Source organism: Macaca nemestrina, chromosome 13 (genome assembly GCF_043159975.1).
Source record: "Macaca nemestrina isolate mMacNem1 chromosome 13, mMacNem.hap1, whole genome shotgun sequence".
Lineage (NCBI taxonomy): Eukaryota > Metazoa > Chordata > Mammalia > Primates > Cercopithecidae > Macaca > Macaca nemestrina.
The window spans coordinates 74450153-74465368 of record NC_092137.1 but is presented as its reverse complement, the minus strand read 5'-3'; positions in this window follow the sequence as shown (position 1 = coordinate 74465368).

Below are 15216 nucleotides of genomic sequence, written 5' to 3'. Positions count from 1 at the left end.
GGGAGGAGGCACCTTAGAGTTACTTGAACCTAGCAACAGTGATTGAAGAGGGAAAGGAAATACACATGCCCATCTTTTAAGGAACCTAACCCTCCATCCCTCTGCAAAATTTTGGAAATTTTCTTTTCCCAAAATGTGAACTTTCAGGAATGAATTGAAACCGCCTTTGCAAACATTGTCAACAGCAATCTAACGTTAGTTAGATCACTTTATTAATGATCTGATCTAACCAACTTCATCTTGGCTTTTAACTTCCAAACTGCCCTTGGTCATTCCTGGGCATGGGCCGAACTATCCTTGAAAGACCCAAACTTTCTGGGAGGCTGATTTGAGTAATAATAAAACTCCAGGCAGGTGCAGTGGCTCACACCTGTAATCCCAGCACTTTGGGAGCCCGAGGTGGGTGGATCACGAGGTCAGGAGTTCGATACCAGCCTAGCCAACATGGTGAAACCCCATCTCTACTAAAAATACAAAAACAAAAAAAATTAGCCAGGCACTGTGGCATGCACCTGTAATCCCAACTACTCGGGAGGCTGAGACAGGAAAATTGCTTGAACCCGGGAGGTGGGAGGTCGCAGTGAGCCACTGCACTTCAGCCTGGGCGACACAGCAAGACTCTGTCTCAAAAAAAAAAAAAAAAAATTCCAGTCTTCCGTTTAGCCAGCTCTCTGTGTATTAAACGCTCTCTGTATTGTACTTCTCCTGTGTCTTGATAAATGCGCTGTATCTAGGCAGCAGGCAAGATGACCCCACTGGGCAGTTACAAAACCAATGTGTGAACATTATTATATATTTTTAATATTCTTCACAAAAGGACCTGCTTCTATGCTCCCACTCTCTTAAAATATCATTTATTTAGACTAAGTAGGGTGGCTCATGCCTGTAATCCCAGTACTTTGAGAGGCTGAAGTGGGAGAATTGCTTGAGCCCAGGAGTTCAAGACCAGCCTGGGCAACATAGTGAGACCCCATCTCTACAAAAAATAAAAAACTTAGCCAGGCATTGTGGTGCACACCTGTGGTCCCAGCTATTCGGGAGGCTGAGATGGAAGGATCACTTGACCCTGGGAGGTTGAGGCTGCAGTGAGCTATTATTGGATTACTGCACTCCATTGTGGGTGACAGAGATTCTGTCTTGGCCAGGCGTGGTGGCTCACGCCTGTAATCCCAGCACTTTGGGAGGCCGAGGGGGGCGGATCACAAGGTCAAGAGATCTAGACCATCCTGGCCAACATGGTGAAACCCTGTCTCTACTAAAAATACAAAAATTAGCTGGGCATGGTGGTACAAGCCTGTAGTCCCAGCTACTCGGGAGGCTGAGGCAGGAGAATGGTTTGAACGTGGGAGGCAAAGGTTGCAGTGAGCCAAGATAGCGCCACTGCACTCCAGCCTGGAGACAGAACGAAATTCTGTCTCAAAAATAAAAATAAATAAAATAATAATAATAATAATAACAAAAATAATAATGAAATAGGCTGGGCACGATGGCTCACACCTGTAATGCCAGCACTTTGGGAGGCCAAAGTGGGAGGATCACTTCAGCCCAGGAGTTTGAGACCAGCCTGGGCAACATAGTGATACCCTGTGAAAGGAAAATGAATCTCAGACCCTAAAATCACTAAGCGAGGGGAAAGTCAAGCTGGGAACTATGTCAGGCAAACCTGCCTTCCAATTTATTCCCCAATAAGATAGCTACAAAGATTTTAAAAAGCTGCATATCCTCCTCACAATTTGCCCACAGGAAAATTCCTTGTGGGTCTCAAGATCTTTACCCGAAAACAGTCCTGTTGAATTTCACCCTGGCAATGTAAATTGATAGATGATCTTCACACATGCAGGACAGAAAGTCATCTCTCTGCTTACCTCAGACAAATGCATATCTGATTGTTTCCTCTGCCCTATTGTTTTTGTTTTGTTTTGTTTTGTTTTTGTTTTTTTGAGAGAGAGTTTCACTCTTGTTGCCCAGACTGGAGTGCAATGGCGTGATCTCAGCTCACTGCAACCTCCGCCCCCTGGGTTCAAGTGATTCTCATGCCTCAGCCTCCCAAGTAGCTGGGATTACAGGTACCCGCCATTATGCCCAACTAATTTTTATATTTTACTAGACATGAGGTATCACCATGTTGGCCAGGCTGGTCTTGAACTCATGACCTCAGGTGATCTGCTCGCCTCAGCCTCTAAAGTGCTGGGATTTCAGGCGTGAGCCACTGTGCCTGGCCTCCCCTATTGTTTATGTAAAAATGCAGATTCACTGAGCCAGACTAAATTGTGTATTCAGTGAAATGCTGATTAAGGACTCAAAAGAATGCAGCCTTTTGTATTTTATCTACCTATGACCTAAAAGCCTCCCCACACCACTCACCACTTTGAATTGTTCCATCTTTTGGGACTGAATCAGTGTACATATTACACATATTGATTGATGTCTCATGTCTCCCTAAAATGAATACAAGTAAGCTGTACCCTGACCACCTTGGGTACATGTAATCAGGACCTTCTGATGTGGCTGTGTCATGGGTACCTGCTTAAGGTTGGCAAACCAAACTTTCTAAATTGATTGAGACCTATCTCAAATATTTTAGGTTTACATTCTGTCTCTAAAAAATATTTAAAAATTAGCTGACTGTGGTGGCATGCACCTGTATTGAAGTAGCCTCATTGTCTGGGGTAAAACCCCAGGTTCATTGCCTCACAGCCACAGAGATCAAGGATGTGGACACACACAGAGTGAGGTTAAGAACGGGAAGTTTAATAGGCAAAAGAAAGAGAATAGCTCTCTGCTACAGAGAGGGGTCCCAGAAAAATTGGGTGTCGATCTACGGTGAAATGCAGAAGGTTTTATAGATGAGCTGGTTGGAAAGTGGTGTCTGATCTACATAGGGCACAAAAAACTGGTTAGGACCAGGTGTGCCATTTGTATGGGGCACAATTTTCTGGCAGCCCCCACCCTACTCTTTTATTATGCAGGCAGGCTTTCAGCCTAAGCTGTGCCGTGTTGCCACTTCTTTGCTACTATACGTGTGCTAACAAAACGGAAGATAAAGCTTCCATGATGGATATGCCTGGCCCCCAGATAGCCCTTTTCTACTGGCACAGCTGCCAGCATTCCCCTGTGCAATGTTCCAGCTTGCTTACCTATGTTTGCAGCTAAATTTTTCAGGCTGCTTTTTGTTAGGAGAAAAATAATTTCTTAGACTGCTTTTTGTTAGAAGGGAAGCTCTGCTGAGGACTCATTTGCCCTCACTATCTGCCTAAATAATTTCTTTCTACTCCCTGTATCAGTCTCAGCTACTAGGGAGGCTGAGGCAGGAGGATGGCTTGAGCCCCAGATGCACCTTGTGCCACTGCACTCCACCCTGAGTGACAGAGCAAGAACCTGTTTCAAAATAATGATAAAAATAAAATAAAATCTCCTTTGTTTAACAAAAATATTTTATGCCCCAATTTTAGTCCAAATTCTGTGAGGTGGAGGTGCTTAAGCCTGTCTATATCCCACCCCAGCTAGTCTTTCTGCCTCGTCTTTCTTTGCTCTGCCCTCTATACTCTAAGCATACTCTGCATTTCTGCATAGTGTTCGATTGTACTCCTTTCTCTGCTCCCTGTACCCCTACCCTGCCTGACTTAAAAGCCTGGCCCCTAGACCTCCACTTTAAGTGAACCCGAATGCTTCATATACAAATAACCAGGAATCAGGACTGCATACCAGAAAAATAAACCTTTTACTCCAACACAAAACAGACAGACAGAATGAATTGCATTTTCCTCTGGGCTATTGTAGCATGTAGGAATACTCCTATTTCAACACTCAGAACATCTTGATGTTGTTTGTGCACCTGTCTATCTTCAACAATAGTGGATGTAGGTTTATTTAACCAAAGCGACTTATATCTCATGATTCATCTCATTAATCTTTAGCGTGAAAGCAGACAGCACATTAATGACTAAACATCTTTTTTTTTTTTTTTTTGAGATGGAGTATTGCTCTGTCACTCAGGATAGAGTGCAGTAGCACGATCTCAGCTCATGGCAACCTCCACCTCCCAGGTTCAAGCGGTTCTCCTGCCTCAGCCTCCTGAGTAGCTGGGATTACAGGCGCACGCCACCATACCCAGCTAATTTTTATATTTTTAGTAGAGACGGGGTTTCACTATATTGGTCAGGCTGGTCTCGAACTCCTGACCTCGTGATCTGCCCACCTCAGCCCCAAAGTGCTGGGATTACAGGCCTGAGCCACCGTGCCCGGCCTTTTTTTTTTTTTTTTAAGACAGAGATTGAGGTCTCGCTCTGTCACCCAGGCTGGAGTGCAGTGGCGCGATCTCAGCTCACTGCAACCTCCGCCTCCTGGGTTCAAGCAATTCTCCTGCCAGTGAAAGGGCTCCTCTGTATATCTTCATGAACCAAAGGGCATGAAAGGCAGCTGCTTAAGGATCCCGTGTTTGGAGAACTCTGACCTGAGAATTTGGGCTTAGGTGCCTCTTCAACTCTTGTTTGTTGCCTTGAACCAGGGATGCCTTCAGTTTGAGGGGCACCTCTGGATTTAGGAAGAGTCAGTGTGGCACCTAAGTAGATGCAAATAGATTTTCTTCTAATTTCAAGGAAAAGTAAGGAAATCTTACTTATTTAACAGGATAGAAAAGGGGACAGGGAGTCAAAGGGTGAGGAAGAAGGGCACTACGTGTATGGACTATTAATCATGCATCAGGCACTGTGCTAGATTCTTCCCCTACATTTACTCATAATGCTAACATTCCTGTGAGGTCAATATCTCTATATTAAAAAAGAAGAGACAGATTCACAAAGTTAAAGTAATTTGCCCATGGTCACGCTAGTAATGGCAGTGCTAGGATTAAATACAAGCCTGTCTTCATGCAAAATCCATGTTCATCCACAAAACCTGACTAGTACTGTTGTTAGTTCTGGTTGAAGACAAGGCATTTGGCAGAACACATTGGCCAGAATGCAGGAGAAGGAACCTCTGACAAGGTCACAGAAGACTTAAGGAAGTGATTCGCACTGAAGGTTACACTCTTACAAACCTTTTTCTTTTCCTCTCCCTCCCCTTCTCCTTTCCCCTCTCTTCCCCTTCCCTCCCCCTCCTTTTCCTTCTTTTCCATCTTCTTTGTTTTCCTCCTCCTTTTTCTTCTTTTTTGCCTGCTAAAAACAACTCTTGGCTGGGCCCAATGGCTCATGCCTGTAATCCCAGCACTTTGGGAGGCTGAGGCCAGCAGATCGCTTGAGCCTAGGAGTTCGAGACCAGCCTGGGCAACATGACAAAAACCTGTCTCTGCTAAAAATAGAAATATGTGCTGAGTGTGGTGGTGTGCACCTGTAGTCCCAGCTACTCAGGAGGCCGAGGTGGGAAGATCACCTGAGCTCGGGAGGTGGTGGTGGCAGTGAGCCAAGATCATGCCACTGCATTCCAGCCTGGGTGACAGAGTGAGACCCTGTCTCAAAAATTTAATTTATTAGTTAATTTTTAAAAACCAAACAACTCTTATTAAATTTTACCATCTATGAAAATGTTGGGCTGGGTGTGGTGGCTTATGCCTGTAAACCTAGCACTTTGGGAGGTCAAGGCAAGAGGATTCCTTAAGTCCAAGAGTTCCTCACCAGCCTGGGCAACATAGTGGGACCTTCAAAAAATACAAAAATTAGCCAGGCGTGGTAGTGTGTGCCTATAATCCCAGCTACTCGGCCAAGCGGGAAGATGGCTGGAGTGCGGGAGGTTGAGGCTGCAATGAGCCATGATCGCATCACTGCACTCCAGCCTGGGTGACAGAGTAAGACCCTGCCTCAAAACAAATATATAAAAATAAAAATTTTGTATGATTGTTTTATGAAACAGAGATGATGTTTACCAATGTGCTTAAAAATAAATTATTCTGACAGTAGCACCAAAAGTTGTTTTGGAGATTATTGTCCAACTTCCTTCAGTACTTAGATGCCAATTGATCATGCTTTTGCTTATCATCTCCTTACAATTAATTACAAGTGAATTGTAGCCTATAATTTATCATGAAAAAAGTTCTACAAAGTTATTAGTCCTGATTTTATTAAACTGAACTTTAAAAAAATTTTTTTTGAGACAGGGTCTTGCTCTGTTGCCCAAGCTAGAATGTAGTGGTGCCAACATGGCACAATGCAGCCTCGACCTCTTGGGCTCAAGTGATCCTCCCACCTTGGCCTCTCAAAGTGCTCAGATGACAGTGATGCAGGAATTTTCTTGGTCACTTTGCCAGTCAGGGACCTCCGTGGCCAGTGTCATCCCTGCCTGGGCCTCAGTTGGCCCCAGGCCTGCCACAGGAGTCACCTGTCCACTTGGCCAGCTGGACCATACCTGGCTTGCACATTGGCCCAGATCCTGTGCTGGCTGCAGGATCCATGCTCATCCCACAGCTGTGCTGGGCATGCCCCAGCCCGCCTGTGTTGTAGCTCATATCCACATTTGGCAATTCCTGAGTTCTTGTCCTGCATCCAGGAAGAATGAGGTTACGCTGACAGTGGAAGGGTGAGGAGGGTGGAGAAGAATTTTATTGAGTGACAGAACAGCCCTTAGTGGAGAGGAGATGAGAGGGTGGTCCCCCACCCAAAGTCAAATGGTCTCCCTCCCAGTGTGGCTGGTTGCAGGGCTTTTATGGGCTCCGAATGGGGAGTGTGTGCTGATTGGTTTGTGAGTATGCAAAAAGGTTAAAACAAAGGCACCACTCAAAGGTGGGCATGACAGTGTAAAAAACCAGTTAGGAAAAGGTATATCTATGTAAAATAGGTGAAGCGTGGGAATCAATCAGAGGAAACCTTACCAAACAGGAAGAGAGGCTCTCAATCCAGTCCGTGGATTTACCCGGGACTCGTAGCTTGATTTTCAGGCTTTAAAACTGTCTTTAGTTTGAAGGTTGGGTTTCACCAAGGACCTGCCCCTGTCTGCCTAGGCATTTGTCTGCCTCCTGCCACTATCAACGATCCACATTCAGCATTTTAAAGTTAGTAACAATATTGGGAGAAATGATTCGCTGCAGAGAACAGCATAACTAACAGGTAGCCCTTACTATGTACTAGTCACTGTACCAACTGCTTTATGCTTAGTAACTCACTTCATCCTCACAGCGAGCCTATAAAGCAGTATACTACTACTATTCCCATTCTACAGAAGAGGAGATTGAGGCACAAAGAGGTTACTAACCTCACATAGATAGTAAATGGTCAATCTAATTTTCAAATCCATTTTCTTTCTTTTTTAAGATACAAGAGAAATGATCATTTTTGAACTTTAAGAGAAAAGAAAAGAAGTTAACAACACAAACTTTAGTTTCTTTTCTTTTCTTTTTTTTTTTTGAGAGGGAGTCTCGCGCTGTCGCCCAGGCTGGAGTGCAGTGGCCGCCGGATCTCAGCTCACTGCAAGCTCCGCCTCCCGGGTTTGCGCCATTCTCCTGCCTCAGCCTCCGGAGTAGCTGGGACTACAGGCGCCCGCCACCTCGCCCGGCTATTTTTTTGTATTTTTTAGTAGAGACGGGGTTTCACTGTGTTAGCCAGGATGGTCTCGATCTCCTGACCTCGTGATCCGCCCGTCTCGGCCTCCCAAAGTGCTGGGATTACAGGCTTGAGCCACCGCGCCCGGCCTTTTTTAAGATACAAGAGAAATGATCATTTTTGAACTTTAAGAGAAAAGGAAAGAAGTTAACAACACAAACTTTAGTTTCTGACAAATAATAATAGCCAGTATGAGGGAAAACAGAGAAAAAGTACAACATTAACAAAATCATAATAATAACCAACATATACCAGTTACTGTTCTGAGCATTTTACATGCATTATTTAATCTTCACATCAGCTCTAGTCTTATTCCTTTTTGCAGATGAGGAAATTGAGGCACAAAGAGGTTAAATAACTTACATTAGTTACACAACTAGTGAGTTAGAGTTAAGACAACAAAGGAAAATAACAAAAATATAAAAGTAGAGGCATTTTGGCTGGTCGCAGTGGCTCTCGCCTGTAATCCCAGCACTTTGGGAGGCCGAGGCAGGTGGATTACCTGAGGTCAGGAGTTCAAGACAAACCTGGCCAATGTGGTGAAACCCTGTCTCCACTAAAAATACAAATATTAGCTGGGCACGGTGGCATACACCTGTAGTCTCAGCTACTTGGGAGGCTGAAGTGGGAGAATTGCTTGAACCTGGGAGGCCACAATTGCAGTGAGCCAAGATTGCGCCATTGCACTCTAGCCCGGGTGACAGAGCAAGACTTCGTCTCAAGGAAAAAAAAAGAGTAGAGGCATTTTAAAACTGCAGAGTGAGCCAGACGCAATGGTTCATGCCTATAATCCCAGCACTTTAGGAGGCCGAGGTAGGCAGATCACCTGAGGTCAGGAGTTCAAGACCAGCCTGGCCAACATGGTGAAACCCCATTTCTACTAAAAATTAGCCAGGCGTGGTGGTGCATGCCTATAATTCCAGCTACTCAGGAGGCTGAGGTGGGAGAGTTGCTTGAATCCAGGAGGCAGAGGGTGCAGTAAGCTGAGATCACGCCATTGCACTCCAGCCTGGGTGACAAGAGCAAGACTCCGTCTCAAAAAAAATAAAAGGGTGATTGGGGTCTCCCCATGGTAGAAAACAATATTAGCCAAATTTTTGTCACCAATATGAGCCAAAAATTTTGGCATCACATCTCACTCAAAAGTGCACCTTCAGGCCGGGCACAGTGGCTCACGTGTGTAATCCCAGCACTTTGGGAGGCCGAGGCGAGTGGATCACCTGAGGTCAAGAGTTTGAGACCAGACTGACCAACATGATGAAACTCTGTCTCTACTAAAAATGCAAAAATTAGCTGGGTGTGGTGGCATACGCCTGTAATCCCAGCTGCTAGGGAGGCTGAGACAGAAGAATCGCTTGAATTCGGGAGGTTGCAATGAGCTAATATCACACCACTGCACTCCAGCCTGGGCGACAGAGCGAGACTCTATCACAAAAAAAAAAAAAAAAAAAAAATGCACCTTCAGAGAAAGCTACTCTGTAGTCAGAGAACTACAGGCCGTGCCTGGTAATACAGATCGTCATCTGTGCCCTTGATTCCTGCCTGAATCCCTCCCCCTACACCAATGTCTTTTGTGGGTGTTCACTTCTGCACCACTGCAGTGGAGTGTGACGATGAGAATGCTGTCAGAGGACTTTCCCAACATCACCACATTTATCAACTTCCCCCTTCTGTCCTCCTCTTACAGGAACTTTCAAGATCATTGAATAGATCATTCTTAAACACTCTTCTCTTGCTTTTGTAATACTCCCTCTTAGTTTCCCTTCCGTTTCTCTGACTGCATCTTCTCAACCTCCTTTGTCTGTTTCTTCCCTTGTGGTCTTTAAATGTCAGAAGTCTGGGCCAGGCGTGATGGCTCACGCCTGTAATCCCAGCAGTTTGTGAGGCCAAAGTGGGCAGATCACGAGGTCAGGAGTTGGAGACCAGCCTGACCAACATGGTGAAACCCTGTCTTTACTAAAAATACAAACATTAGCTGGGTGTGATGGTGTGCGTCTGTAATCCCGGCTACTCAGGAGGCTGAGGCAGGAGAATTGCTTGAAACTGGGAGGCTGAGGTTGCAGTGAGCCGAGATGGCGCCACTGCACTCCAGCCTGGGTGACAAAGCAAGACTCTATCTCAAAAGAAAAAAAGAAAAAAAAAAGGTTCGAGACCATCAGCCTGGCCAACATGGTGAAACCCGTCTCTACTAAGAATACAAAAATTAGCTGGGTGTGGTGGCATGTACCTATAATCCCAGTTACTCGGGAGGCTGAGGCACAAGAATTGTTTGAACCCAGGAGGCAGAGGTTGCAGTGAGCCAAGATCGCGCCACTGCACTCTAGCCCGGATGACAGAGCAAGACTCTGTCTTGGAAAAAATATATATATATATGTATATATAATATATATAGTAAATATATGTATATATAATATATATTGTAAATATATATATATATATATCAGAAGTCCTCAAGGCTCCATTTTGGCACCTCTTTCTTTTTACCCTCCCCTCAGATATTTTACGCACTTCCATGGCTGTAAATATCTATATGCTGATAACTTCCAAGTTTATATCCATCTATCCAGGCCTCTTCTTTGAGTCCCAAATCTGTATATACCTGTACAGTCTAACATTTCAGAGTTAATGCATCCAAAACAGACTCCTGATGTACCCCTAAAGCTGCTTTCTTCCCAGTCTTTTCCATCTCAGTAAATGGAAACAACCAGCTACCAGTTGCTTGTGCCAAAGACACAGGAATCAACCTTGCCTCCACATCCAGCTCTTCATTGAGACTTGTGTATTTTTTTCTCTAAAATAAATCTCAATTCCACCTACGTCTCTCCATTGATCTAAGCCAGGTCAATTCTATCTCCTACTCAGACAGCTTCGCTTTTTAAAATTTTTATTATTATTTTTTTAAGACAGGGCTTACTCTATCACCCTGGCTAGAGTGCGGTGGATTGAGTACAGCTCATAGCATCCTCAACCTCTCAGGCTCAAGCAATCCTCCCACCTTAGCTTCCCGAGTAGGTAGGACTATAGGCACATGGCTATAGCCAGCACACCTGGCTAATTTTTGTACTTTTTGTAGAGATGGAGTCTCCCTATGTTTCCCAGGCTGATCTTGAACTCCTGAGCTCGAGGATCCTCCCTGCTTAGCCTTCCAAAATGCTGGGATCACAGGCCAGGATCACCTGGCCACTGTTTCAGTTTTTTAAAGAGTAAATGGTGTCATGCTTGTCCTGAAACCCTTTCAATGGATGGCCACCTTGCTTCAAATAAGATCCAAGACTCTTGGTGCTGGTTTCATCTCCCTTCACTTTCCCCTTTGTCTATCACATTCTCATCACACTGACTTTTTTCAGTTCCTTGAACACAACATACTCTTTCTTGCTTCAAAACCTTCACACATGCTGTGGACTCTGAGCAGATCTCTTCTTTCTCTCTCTCCATTCAGCTAACTCATCTTCTGGAGACTAGGCTTAAATGGCATCTCCTAAGTCTCCTCAGTCTCTCCCAGGTCTCTCCTGCAACATGCTTTAAAAAAAATGTTGCCAGGCACAGTGGCTCACTCATGCCTGTAATCCCAGAAATTTGGGAGACTAAGGAGGGAGGATCCTTGAGCCTAGGAGTTCAAAACCAGCTTGGGCAACCTAGTGAGACCCCATCTCCAAAAAAAAAAAAAAAAATTAGCCATATGTGGTGGAATGAGCCTGTAGTCCCAGCTACTTGGGAGGCTAAGGTGGGAGGATCACTTGACCCTGGGAGGTTGAGGCTGCAATGAACTACGATCACACTACTACTGCATTCCAGCTTGGGTGACAGAGTCAGATCCTGTCTCAAAACAAATTCTTTTAAAATTATTGTTAAAAAAATTTTAAAGCCAGTGAAATTTACCAGTACGGGATTGTATATCAACTTTAGGGACACTAATGTTTGTTTGTTGAGACAGGGTCTCACTCTGTTGCCCAGGCTGTAGTGCAGTGGCACGATCTTGGCTCACTGCAACCTCTGCCTCCCAGGTTCAAGCAATTCTCCCACCTCAGCCTCCCAAGTAGCTGGGATTACAGGTGTGCACCACCACGCCTGGCTAATTTTTGTATTTATTTTATTTTATTTTTGATTCAGAGTCTTGCTCAGTCACCCAGGCTGGAGTGCAGTGGCATGATCTCAGCTCACTGCAGCCTCTGCCTCCTGGGTTCAAGTGATTCTTGTGCCTCAGCCTCCCAGTGGTGCAGTCTCCATTCACTGCAGCCTGGACTTCCTGGGCTCAAGGGATCCTCCCACCTCAGCCTCCAGAGTAGCTGGGACTACAGGCTCAAGTCACCACGCCCAGCTAATTTTTGTATTTTTTGTAGAAAAGGGGTTTCGCCATGTTGCCCAGGCTGGTCAGCAACTTTACTGTTTGTTTCTTTTCACCTATTTGTGACAAAGATTAAAATTCCTTAATCTGTCACAGGAGTAGAGTTTTTTGTTTGTTTTTGTTTTTTAAAAAACAACAACAAAAAAAACTTGAGCTCCCAACAGCACCAACTGGCTGGGAGGGGCAGGAACCTTACTGTGACCAAAGTGGGAAGATGGCCTGTGTGGGTGAGGTTGTTAGGGTAAAAGTGGAGTTTTGCAAATGATAGGATGGGCACTTACACAGAACGAAAATGCAGAGTTGCAAATCTTGCCTCAGGGAGCTGGAAAGGGGAACTGTGTGATGAAAGGGGGGTGGGGAGAGGTTCAGAAGAGCCAGTCCTGGAGACTTCATAATTTGCTGCTTAGCTTCTGCTTTCAGCATCTGCTGTGACCAGATGGTGTGCAGTGATCTCTGGTCGGCTAAGCCAAGAAGTGAATAAAACTTCTTTAGTCTTTGTACAGACCTTGTCTGATGGGGAACAAATTGTCCTGTAGCAATTAGCAAAGAACAATTTCTTTTTCTCTCTTTTACTGGAAAATCTTATCTTTGATCTCTAAGTGAACTATGTTGATATCCTGCTTAAATATTGATTGAGGATTTTTCCCTAACCCTGAAATCCTCCCTCCCTGCTACCCCAACCAAATTTAGCCATCCTGAAAGGTTTTTCTTATGAATAGCTGGTCTTCTATCCTCAGTGATTCTTCAACTGGAAGAAAAATACCACTGAAAGAGGAAAAACTTCCATGAATTTCTTTTTTCCCATGTTATTTGGAAGTCATTTTAATGATGTTATTTAAGTAATATAAATTACCACAGAAGTGTAAATAGATTTTTTTTTTTTTTGAGACAGGGCCTCAGTTTTGTCAACCAGGCTGAAGTACAGCGGTGCGATCTCGGCTCACTGCAGCCTCTATCTACCTCCAGGGCTCAACCCATCCTCCCGCCTCAGCTTCCCAAGTAGCTGGGACTATAGATGTGCACCCCCATGCCTGGCTTTTTTTTTTTTTTTTTTTTTGTAGAAATGGGGAGATGGGGGTTTGTCATGTTGCCTAGGCTGGTCCCAAATCCCTGAGCTGAAGTGATCTGCCCACTTCAGCCTCACAAAGTGCTGGGATTACAGGCGTGAGCCACCTCACCTGGCCTAAATCTGTGTTCCTATATTTGTAACTTCCATATAGCTATATCAAATCACATATATTTATCAATCAAATTCCAAAAAACTACAAAAGTTTAAAAAATTCAAATTAAAATTACTAATTTATTTTTTTCAGGTGAGGAAAAAGAGTATGTAAATTTGCTTTACATAACTGACTGAAAAATACATTCAAGAAATAGTAAATATAATTTAATACAGTCTCATGTGCTCTAACATCATTAACTTAATGTGACAAGTGATACATGAACGAAATAAAATTACCGGAAACATGAATAGTGTGCAGTCAGGTACAGGGCAAACTCTTTTACATTGAGCACCCTGCACCACCATTGGCTGAGCCATGACTCAAGTCTCCCCCTATTTTCCTTTTGTTTTCTTCATTCCACCATGGTGGAATGAAGGCGTTGCTTGGCTGTCACTTGGCATTAATACCACACAAAAGCCTGTACATGAATGTTCATGACAGCATTATTAATAATAGACAAAAAGTGGAAACAACCCAAATGTTCCTCAACAGATGAATGGATAAACAGAATGTGGTATATTCACATAATGTAATATTACTCATCCATAGAAAGAAATAAAGTTGCCGGGCATGGTGGCTCACGCCTGTAATCCCAGCACTTTGGTAGGCCGAGGCGGGCAGATCACAAGGTCAGGAGATCGAAACCATCCTGGCGAACACGGTGAAACCCCGTCTCTACTAAAAATGCAAAAAAATTAGCTGGGCGTGGTGGCGGGCGCCTGTAGTCCCAGCTTCTCGGGAGGCTGAGGCAGGAGAATGGCGTGAACCCGGGAGGCGACTGAGCTTGCAGTGAGCGGAGATCACGCCACTGCACTCCAGGCTGGGAGACAGAAAGAGACTCCGTCTCAAAAACAAAAAAAAAAAGAAAGAAAGAAAAGAAAGTTTTTTTCTTTTTTCTTTTTTTTTTGTTTTAGAGACAGGTCTGGCTCTGTTACCCAGGCTGGAGTGCAGCAGCGCCATCTTGGCTCACTGCAGCCTCCACCTCCTGGACTCAAGGGATCCTCCCACCTCAGCCACCCGAATAACTGTGACCACTGGTACACCCCATTATGCCTGACTAATTTTTCTATTTTTGTAGAGACAGGGTTTCACCATGTTGCCCAGGCTGGTCTCGAACTCCTGAGCTCAAGTGATCCACCAGCCTCAGACTCCCAAAGTGCTGGGATTACAGGCGTAAGGCACAACTGTGCCTGGCCAGGAATGAAGTTTTGATACATGCTACAATATGGGTGAGTTTTAAAACATGCTAAGTGAGAGAAGTCAGTCACAAAAGACCACATAATGTATACTTCCGTTCACAGTGTATATGAAATGTCCAGATTAGGTAAATCCATGGAAATAGAAAGTAGAGTAGTGGTTGCCAGGGGTTGGGAGGAGGGAGGTGGGTGATAAAGAGTGACTGCTAATAGGTATGGGGTTTCTTTTCCAGGTGGTGAAAATGACCTAGAATTATGGTTAGGCTGGGCGCCGTGGCTCACGTTTGTAATCCCAGCACTTTAGGAGGCCAAGGTGAGTGGATCACTTGAGGTCAGGAGTTCAAGATCGAGACCAGCCTGGTCAACATGGTGAAATCCCGTCCTTACTGAAAAAAAAAAAAAAAAAAATAGCCGGGTGTGGTGGCGCACGATTGTGATCCCAGGTACTCGGGAGGCTGAGGCATGAGAATCACTTGAATCTGGAAGGCAGAGGTTGCAACGAGCCTAGATTGCACCACTGCACTTCAGCCTGGGTTACAAAGTGAGACTCTGTCTGAAAAACAAACAAAAAAAATTAGTGGTGATGGTTGGCACACTTTGAAAACATAAACAAAGCCGGAGGCAGTGGCTCACACCTGTGATCCCAGCATTTTGGGAGGCCAAACCAGGAGGATCCCTTGAGCCCAGGAGTCCAAGACCAGCTTGGGCAACACAGTGAGACCCCCGTCTCTGCAAAAACTTTGAGAAAATTAGCCGGGCGTGGTGGCACGCACCTGTGGTCTCAGCTACTCGGGAGGCTGAGGAGAGGATCACTTAAGCCCAGGAAGTCCAGGCTGCAGTGAACTGTGAACTCCAGTCTGGGCGATAGAGTGAGACACTTCAAAAAAGAAAAAACATAAACGAAAAGGACCACTAGAGGGTAC